The following is a 7,767-nucleotide window of genomic DNA, read 5'->3' on the forward strand; positions in this document are numbered from 1 at the left end:
CTCCTCCCACTCCTAAGATAGAGAGTGGCGAGACAGACCGCACTAAATCGCTCCCGTCTCTAAAGAAATCCTCCTAAGAGGAGGTCAGTTTCAACAGGAGACTGATTTAAATTCAAAAAATCCTCCCACTCCTACCTACAAGATTTTGCACGTGCTGCTCCCTATCTTTGGAATCCTCTACCTCTCCCCAAACGACTCCCCACCTCTCTACAAAACTTCAAACGGTCTCTCAAGACCCACTTCTTCACCAAACCCAGCCAACTCTCCTCCTAAGCCTCTTGTCTATGCTTACTGTCTACCCCTTCTGTGTCACTCCGGTCTGTTAGCCCCTCACCTTTTAGATTGTAAGCTCGCAAGAGCAGGGACTTATTTCCTCATATGCCTTTCCTTTTCTTACTTACACAGTCTTATACTGCATACTCCCTTTGATGGCACCTAACCCGGGTTTTCTATAGCTGTCCTATATTGTCTTGAACTGTAAGTGCTGTTTTCTTGTTTGCACATTTGATTATGTACTGTGTAATGGGCGCTGCGGATCCCTTGTGGCGCCATATAAATAAAGGATAATAATAATAATAATAATAAATGCTTCTCTCCTCCCTCCACCTCAAACTGCAGGGAAAGTATGTAAAGAGTTTTTATTGTGCTTGCTAGGTGTTATAAGCAGTGGTGCAAGTAGAAATATTTTCTTAGTGGTACTGAGTGTGCCGAAAAATGGGCATGGTCACGTGTCATGATGGGGCATGACCACATGACACTAGGGGAGTGGCTACATTACACTAGAGGTGTGGCCACACAGCATAGTCCCTTTTCTTTGCACCCTAGAGGCAAGGCTAGATATATATAGTACTGCCTCCAGTATAATAGAAATATATAGTAATGCCCCCAATTTAATAAAAAGACATAGTAATTCCCCCATTATAACAGGAATATATACTGTAGTAGTGCCCCTGGTATAATAGAAATATATAGTAGTGTCCCACTTTATAATAGAAATATATAGTAATGTCCCATAATAATAGACATATATAGTAGTGTCCCACATTACAATAGAAATATATAGTAATGCCCCAAGAAATATATATTAGTGTCCACATTATATAAAAAAAAATGTAATGACCCCACACAGCGAAGCCAGAGACTTCCCCAGCAGCCCAGCCTGTGAAGAACAAAAGCAGCCCAGTGCCAATGCGTCACTCAAGCTGAGTGAAGGGAAACACCAGGACACTGCGGAAAAAGGCACCCAGCCCAGGCTCCTCTCTCCGTGTCATCCGCGGCCGCCATTAGAGGAAGCGTAATGTGATCTCTGTCACCATTGCGCTTCCTGTAGCCCTGACAAAGTAGGAGGTGTCGTCATGCTGCCGAACACCATGGTCTTGTTGCTCAGCAGTGCATTATAATGGCAGTCACAGGTGCAAAGTGTGCAGTGGGTGGTACTGCGTACCTGCTGCCAAATTCTTAAGGCTACTCCGTACCCGTGCGTACCTGTATACTTGCACCACTGCTTATAGGTTACACATTTCAAATGCACTACAGTAGCTATAGAGTGATGCGGTCAGCATCCCGGCGGTCGTGATGGTGGCGATCATCCCAAAACCACTCGGAATCCCAGCGCCGAAACACTGACCTCCGTCATTCCAGGGTAAGTATGGGATGACAATTTGGGGTGGGGGGGGGTTAGGGTTAGGCACTAGAGGGGGGGTAGCCATAGCCGCCTGTATCACACCCACTATAGAGTATATTTGGAAATCTGCAGGAAAGGTACATACGTTGAAGAGCCAGACCATACCGTCTGTGAAGCACTCTGTAAAATCTTCTTCTGCAGAGTACGGTCACATGTAGGAAAAGCAAGTGTGGTTACAAAGCACATGCTATATCTACAGAACTGTGCATTGATGTGTAGGATAGAGGGGGGGTTTCAGAGTTGTTAGCAATTGGGCAAAACCATGTTGCACTGCAGGTGGGGCAGATGTAACATCTGCAGAGAGATTTAGATTTGAGTGGGTTATATGGTTTCTGTGCAGGGTAAATGCTGACTGCTTTATTTTTACACTGCAATTTAGATTTCAGTTTGAACACACCCCACCCAAATCTAACTCTCTCTGCACATGTTAAATCTGCCCCACCTGCTGTGCAACATGGTTTTGCCCAATTGCTAACAACTCTGAATAACCACAAACCCAAGGAATTAATTGCGCTTGATGTACTGACAATAATTACTAATTATTTGCTTTTTCACTCTATGGGGTATATGCAATTGCGGTCGAATTCCCGAAATTGTCGAATTTCGGGAATTTTTCGCCAAAAAAAAAAAAATCGACAATGCAATTCAGTACTTTCCGACAAAAAAACGGACTTTCAAAATTCGACTTTTTGAAATTCGACTTTTGACAAATTCGACTTTTTTGCAATGATACACATGCTGCAATTCGACCAAAGTCTATTCAATTCAAGTTTGGAAATTCGACAACAGTGCTTTTAGACAGTAAATTCGTCATTTTCAATCCGCCACACTTTGGAGGGTGAAACCAATAAAAAAAAATTAAAACATGTTTTTTTTGGTGTTTTTTTTTTGGTAATAGCATATCTATTTATATTAGAAGGGATTAGGTACTTGGTTTGTCTTTTTTGGAGGCACAAGTATTATTTATATATTTTTTAAAATATATATTTATTTATTTTATAGCTGGAACGGTAAAATCAAGGAAAAAAATGGCGTGGGGTCCCCCCTCCAAAGCATAACCAGCCTCGGGCTCTTCGAGCTGGTCCTGGTTCTAAAAATGCGGGGAAAAATTTGACAGGGGATCCCCCGTATTTTTAAAACCAGCACCGGCTCTGCGCCTGATGCTGGTGCAAAAAATACGGGGGACAAAAAGAGTAGGGGTCCCCCGTATTTTTTACACCAGCATCGGGCTCCACTAGCTGGACAGATAATGCCACAGCCGGGGGTCACTTTTATACAGTGCCCTGCGGCCGTGGCATTAAATATCCAACTAGTCACCCCTGGCCGGGGTACCCTGGGGGAGTGGGGACCCCTTCAATCAAGGGGTCCCCCCCCCCAGCCACCCAAGGGCCAGGGGTGAAGCCCGAGGCTGTCCCCCCCATCCAAGGGCTGCGGATGGGAGGCTGATAGCCTTGAGAAAAATGTCAGAATATTGTTTTTTCCAGTAGTACTACAAGTCCCAGCAAGCCTCCCCCGCAAGCTGGTACTTGGAGAACCACAAGTATCAGCATGCGGGAGAAAAACGGGCCCGCTGGTACCTGTAGTACTACTGGGAAAAAAATACCCAAATAAAAACAGGACACACACACCGTGACAAGTACAACTTTATTACATACTGCCGACACACACATACTTACCTATGTTGACACGCCGACTGCCACAGTCTCCGACGATCCGAGGGTACCTGTTAAAAAATTATACTCACCTTCCAGCGTCCAGAGATAAATCCACGTCATGCCATGTCAATTTTGTCCCCGCATTTTTAGAACCAGAACCAGCTCGAAGAGCCCGAGGCTGGTTATGCTTTGGAGGGGAGACCCCACGCCTTTTTTTTCCGGGTTTTTCCCGTTTTTTTAATTCGCGGCAAAATCCGGCAAATCGGCCGTTTTTCGCCCGCGGGAATGTCGAATCCGTTTTTCATTGAATATGGTGAATTCCAGCAGCCACCTGCCGGAATTCACCTGTCGAATTGTGTCGAATTAAAAAACGGCGATAATTTGCCGCGATTCGCCGTGAATTGCATATACCCCTATGCATTGAATATGTTTGGATTCATTGAATAAACGAGAAACTTGCTTTTGATAAAAAGTTTTTACTATATTCTATTAAAATGAACTTTATAATAGCAACTGTGATAACAACTATACTAGTATAAATGACAAATAGAAAATATATAAATAAGACGAGCTGGATATTAGTTGTCAGTTCTGGACCGAAGCCAAGATTTTTATAAACTCTGCACACTGGCCCTCATTCCGAGTTGTTCGCTCGCAAGCTGCTTTTAGCAGCTTTGCACACGCTAAGCCGCCGCCTACTGGGAGTGAATCTTAGCTTATCAAAATTGCGAACGAAAGATTAGCAAAATTGCGAATTGACACTTCTTAGCAGTTTCTGAGTAGCTCCACACTTACTCGGCATCTGCAATCAGTTCAGTCAGTTTCACAGCGTTCAGCCAGACACTCCTCCGTTTCTCCAGCCACTCCCGCGTTTTTCCCAGAAACGGTAGCGTTTTTTCGCACACACCCATAAAACGGCCAGTTTCCGCCCAGAAACACCCACTTCCTGTCAATCACATTACGATCACCAGAACGAAGAAAAAACCTTGTAATGCCGTGAGTAAAATTCCTAACTGCATAGCAAATTTACTTGGCGCAGTCGCACTGCGGACATTGCGCATGCGCATTAGCGACTAATCGCTCCGTTGCGAGAAAAATATAACGAGCGAACAACTCGGAATGACCCCCCCTGATTGCTAAATAACAAAGTTTATCCTTTCAATAAAGGCAGCCACGTACTGATAATAAAGATAGTAGGATTGCTACAAACAGCACACACAGTGAGATACTAGAGTCCTGCAGTATATTCAATTGATAGCAGTGATGGTTCACAGGAACGTCATCCCTGTCGATTGAGCTGGTTATCTTCAACTTACGGTCTGCTACAGTGCTTGACAGGCAGAGACGTTCGCTGGGCGGGAGGGGTCGAACGGGTGCATTGGGCCGCAATTTTGGGGGCGCGGTTCGGGCAAGGCAGGCGTGCCCAGACCATGCGGGGGCGGGCCGCAGCGGCTGCGTGATGTCACGCAGTTGCTGCACCCGGAGAGCCAGTTGCTGCACCAGGAGAGCCCTGCACCCAGTAGGGAGCTACTCTTCAGGTACAAAAGCATCGCCGCATGTCAGGGTGGCTGATCGTAGCTGCACGGCTATGATCAGGTCTGAATTAGCCCCAATGAGCAGACATAGGCAAATCATTGGTGTTCAGAAGTGTTTGTGGGATAGGTGCAAATAGTAATAATGCTCTCTACTATGCAGGGAATCTTAAAAAACAAGAGGCTAGTAGAAGCTCAAAATATATAAAATAGCATTTTAAAGCGTTAAAGTTATATGAAAATAGGATTTTGGAACCTACCGGTAAATCCCTCTCTCTGATTCCACAGGGGACACTGGAAGATTACACTGGAGTATAGAGGCATGGTTAGTGGGAGTTGGCACTATGATAATTTAGAAAGTGTGAAGCTCCTCTCCCTCTAGTACCCATCATCACCCAGTTAGGAAAATGTAGACTGAGAGGAGATGGAATATAGGAGGCATGAGCTAGTACAAACACACACACAGAACATAACAACAGTTCAATAACCCAAAAACTAGCAGGTGATAGAGCTGTGGAGGGCGTCCAGTGTCCCCTGTGGAATCAGAGAAAAGGATTTACTGGTAGGTACCAAAATCCTATTTCTCATACGTCCTAGAGGATGCTGGGGATGCTTCAAGAACCATGGGGTATAGACGGGATCCGCAGGAGACATGGGCACACTATAAGACTTTGAATGGGTGTGAACTGGCTCCTCCCTCTATGCCCATCCTCCAGACTCCAGTTAGATTCTGTGCAATGTGAGACTGGATGCACACTGAGGAGCTCTCCAGAGTTTCTCAGAAAACCTCAGGCCTGCTGGCAACAGGCTCCCTGCATCGTGGGACTGCGGGGAGAGAAACAGACCTACCTCTCTGAGTTCAAAGGCTCTGCTTCTTAGGATACTGGACACCATTAGCTCCAGAGGGTTCGATCACTTGGTGCGCCTAGCTGCTTGTTCCCGGAGCCGCACCGTCACCCCCCTCACAGAGCCAGAAGACAGAAGCCAGGTGAGTATGAGAAGATCAGAAGACTTCAGTGACGGATGATTGGGTAAACACGTTGAGTGTTTTAAATGCAAATGTGACTCGGTTGACTAAATAAATAAATCTGAGTCTTAAGAACCAGACATGGAGGAAATCCATAGAAGATGCTTCGTCACAAGCCCAGACCCCCTCGGGGTCACAGAAACGTGCAATTACCCAGATAGATGATTCAGATACCGACACGGACTCTGATTCCAGTGTCGACTATAGTGATAAAGGAAAAGGGGCGACCCGGCACTGATCTCAATATAAATGAAATAACAAATGATAAACAAACCAAAAATTCGGACAATTAAGATATATTTAAGTAAATTATCAAATCTCTGTCCAATATGGTGGTGCGCCCTGAGCCAGAAGAATCAAGTGTCAACAAAGGGAGAAAAAAGGAAGGCTCTTGTGTGGGCGCACTCTTAAATAGTTGAAATAAAGTTCAAATAGTTTTAATTATACATAGGAGTTAATAAAATATAACTTTTATTGGATATACATTAAAAAATATATATATCTCTCTCATGATTACCCGTTAAATATCCTAGGATCCAAAAAATGAATGTGATTTAAAATACATATTAAATTGAAATTTTTTAAAAAAATTAAAAGGAATAGTTTTGAAAAAATATAGGAATGTTCTGGTCCTGTCTCACAGGATGTGCTAAGAAAGGATGTAGACACTTTGCTTTTCTGCATCCGTTTCAGCCCGACCAGTACAGAGAATCTGTATTGTTGAGACCAAAATATGGTCAATTATCGAATATGAAAAGGCTGGACCGGTCCGGCAATGGATAGTGAGACATTACCCACTTCCCACCAGTCACCAACCAGTCACACTGTATAATTTGTTGGTAAATAAAGAGATCAAAGATCTTGAGTAATTGTGTAACCAGAGTATGCCTATGAAATATAGGGATATTGTAGAAAAGAAAGAAGTCAAGTGGTGATACTGCTGTTGGCGTCAGATAACGCACATCACAGGGATAAAGAGTCTACTACACTGGGTATTCCCTGTGAGTCTCCCCCTCAGGTACTGACCCAGCCCAACACTGTATAGCTTCCAAGATCGGACGAGATCGGGCACTGGCAGTGTGGTATGGTAGTAGACGGATGGGTTAGACGCCAATGAGAGTGTCACTGGCCTAGACTGAGAGTGTTGTGAACTCGGGGATTCTTCCGATGGTTGGGAAGAGGAACCACGACTGAGTTGGAGAAGGGAGTGCCTGATATAGGATCTCCTCATACAGGACGCTGACAGTGGAATTTGATGAAATAAGAAAGAGCTTTATTGCGAAAGAGAACAACTTAAAGTCAAATGTCAACGAAATAAATGAAGGGAAAGTCCAGACCCAATGGAGGGTTAGGTGAGCAGTAATGGGGATGCTGGTAATTGAAGAACTGTGGGTGATGTTGAAAGTCACTGATAACCTGTGGACCTTATAAGTGATGATTATTAGCACGGATGGTTGAAGAACTTGTAAATGGTAACAGAGACGCTGATGATGTGAGAAACTGAAGTGCAGGGGTTTTAGACGCTTTGAATTTGTAGACCTTGTGAATGGAGACTGAGACGCTGTGGATGTGAGGAATTGGAGTGCAGGGGTTTTAGACGCTGTGGATCTGTAGAACTTGGGAACGGAGACTGAGACGCTGATGAAGTGAGGAATTGAAGTGCAGGGGTTTCTGACGCTGTGGATCTGTAGAACTTGGGAACGGAGACTGAGACGCTGATGAAGTGAGGAATTGAAGTGCAGGGGTTTCTGACGCTGCGGATCTGTAGAACTTGAGAACGGAGACTGAGACGCTGATGAAGTGAGGAACTGAAGTGCAGGGGTTTCTGACGCTGTGGATCTGTAGAACTTGAGAACGGAGACTGAGACG

At 44.7% G+C, this 7,767-nt stretch overlaps 1 pseudogene; it reads right to left on the reverse strand.

Annotated features, from left to right (window-relative positions):
- Positions 1–6,875: 6,875 nt before the first annotated feature.
- On the reverse strand, positions 6,876–6,994 carry LOC134936934 (5S ribosomal RNA; annotated as a pseudogene).
- Positions 6,995–7,767: the final 773 nt, after the last annotated feature.

Source organism: Pseudophryne corroboree, chromosome 6 (assembly GCF_028390025.1).
Source record: "Pseudophryne corroboree isolate aPseCor3 chromosome 6, aPseCor3.hap2, whole genome shotgun sequence".
In the NCBI taxonomy this organism is placed as follows: domain Eukaryota; kingdom Metazoa; phylum Chordata; class Amphibia; order Anura; family Myobatrachidae; genus Pseudophryne; species Pseudophryne corroboree.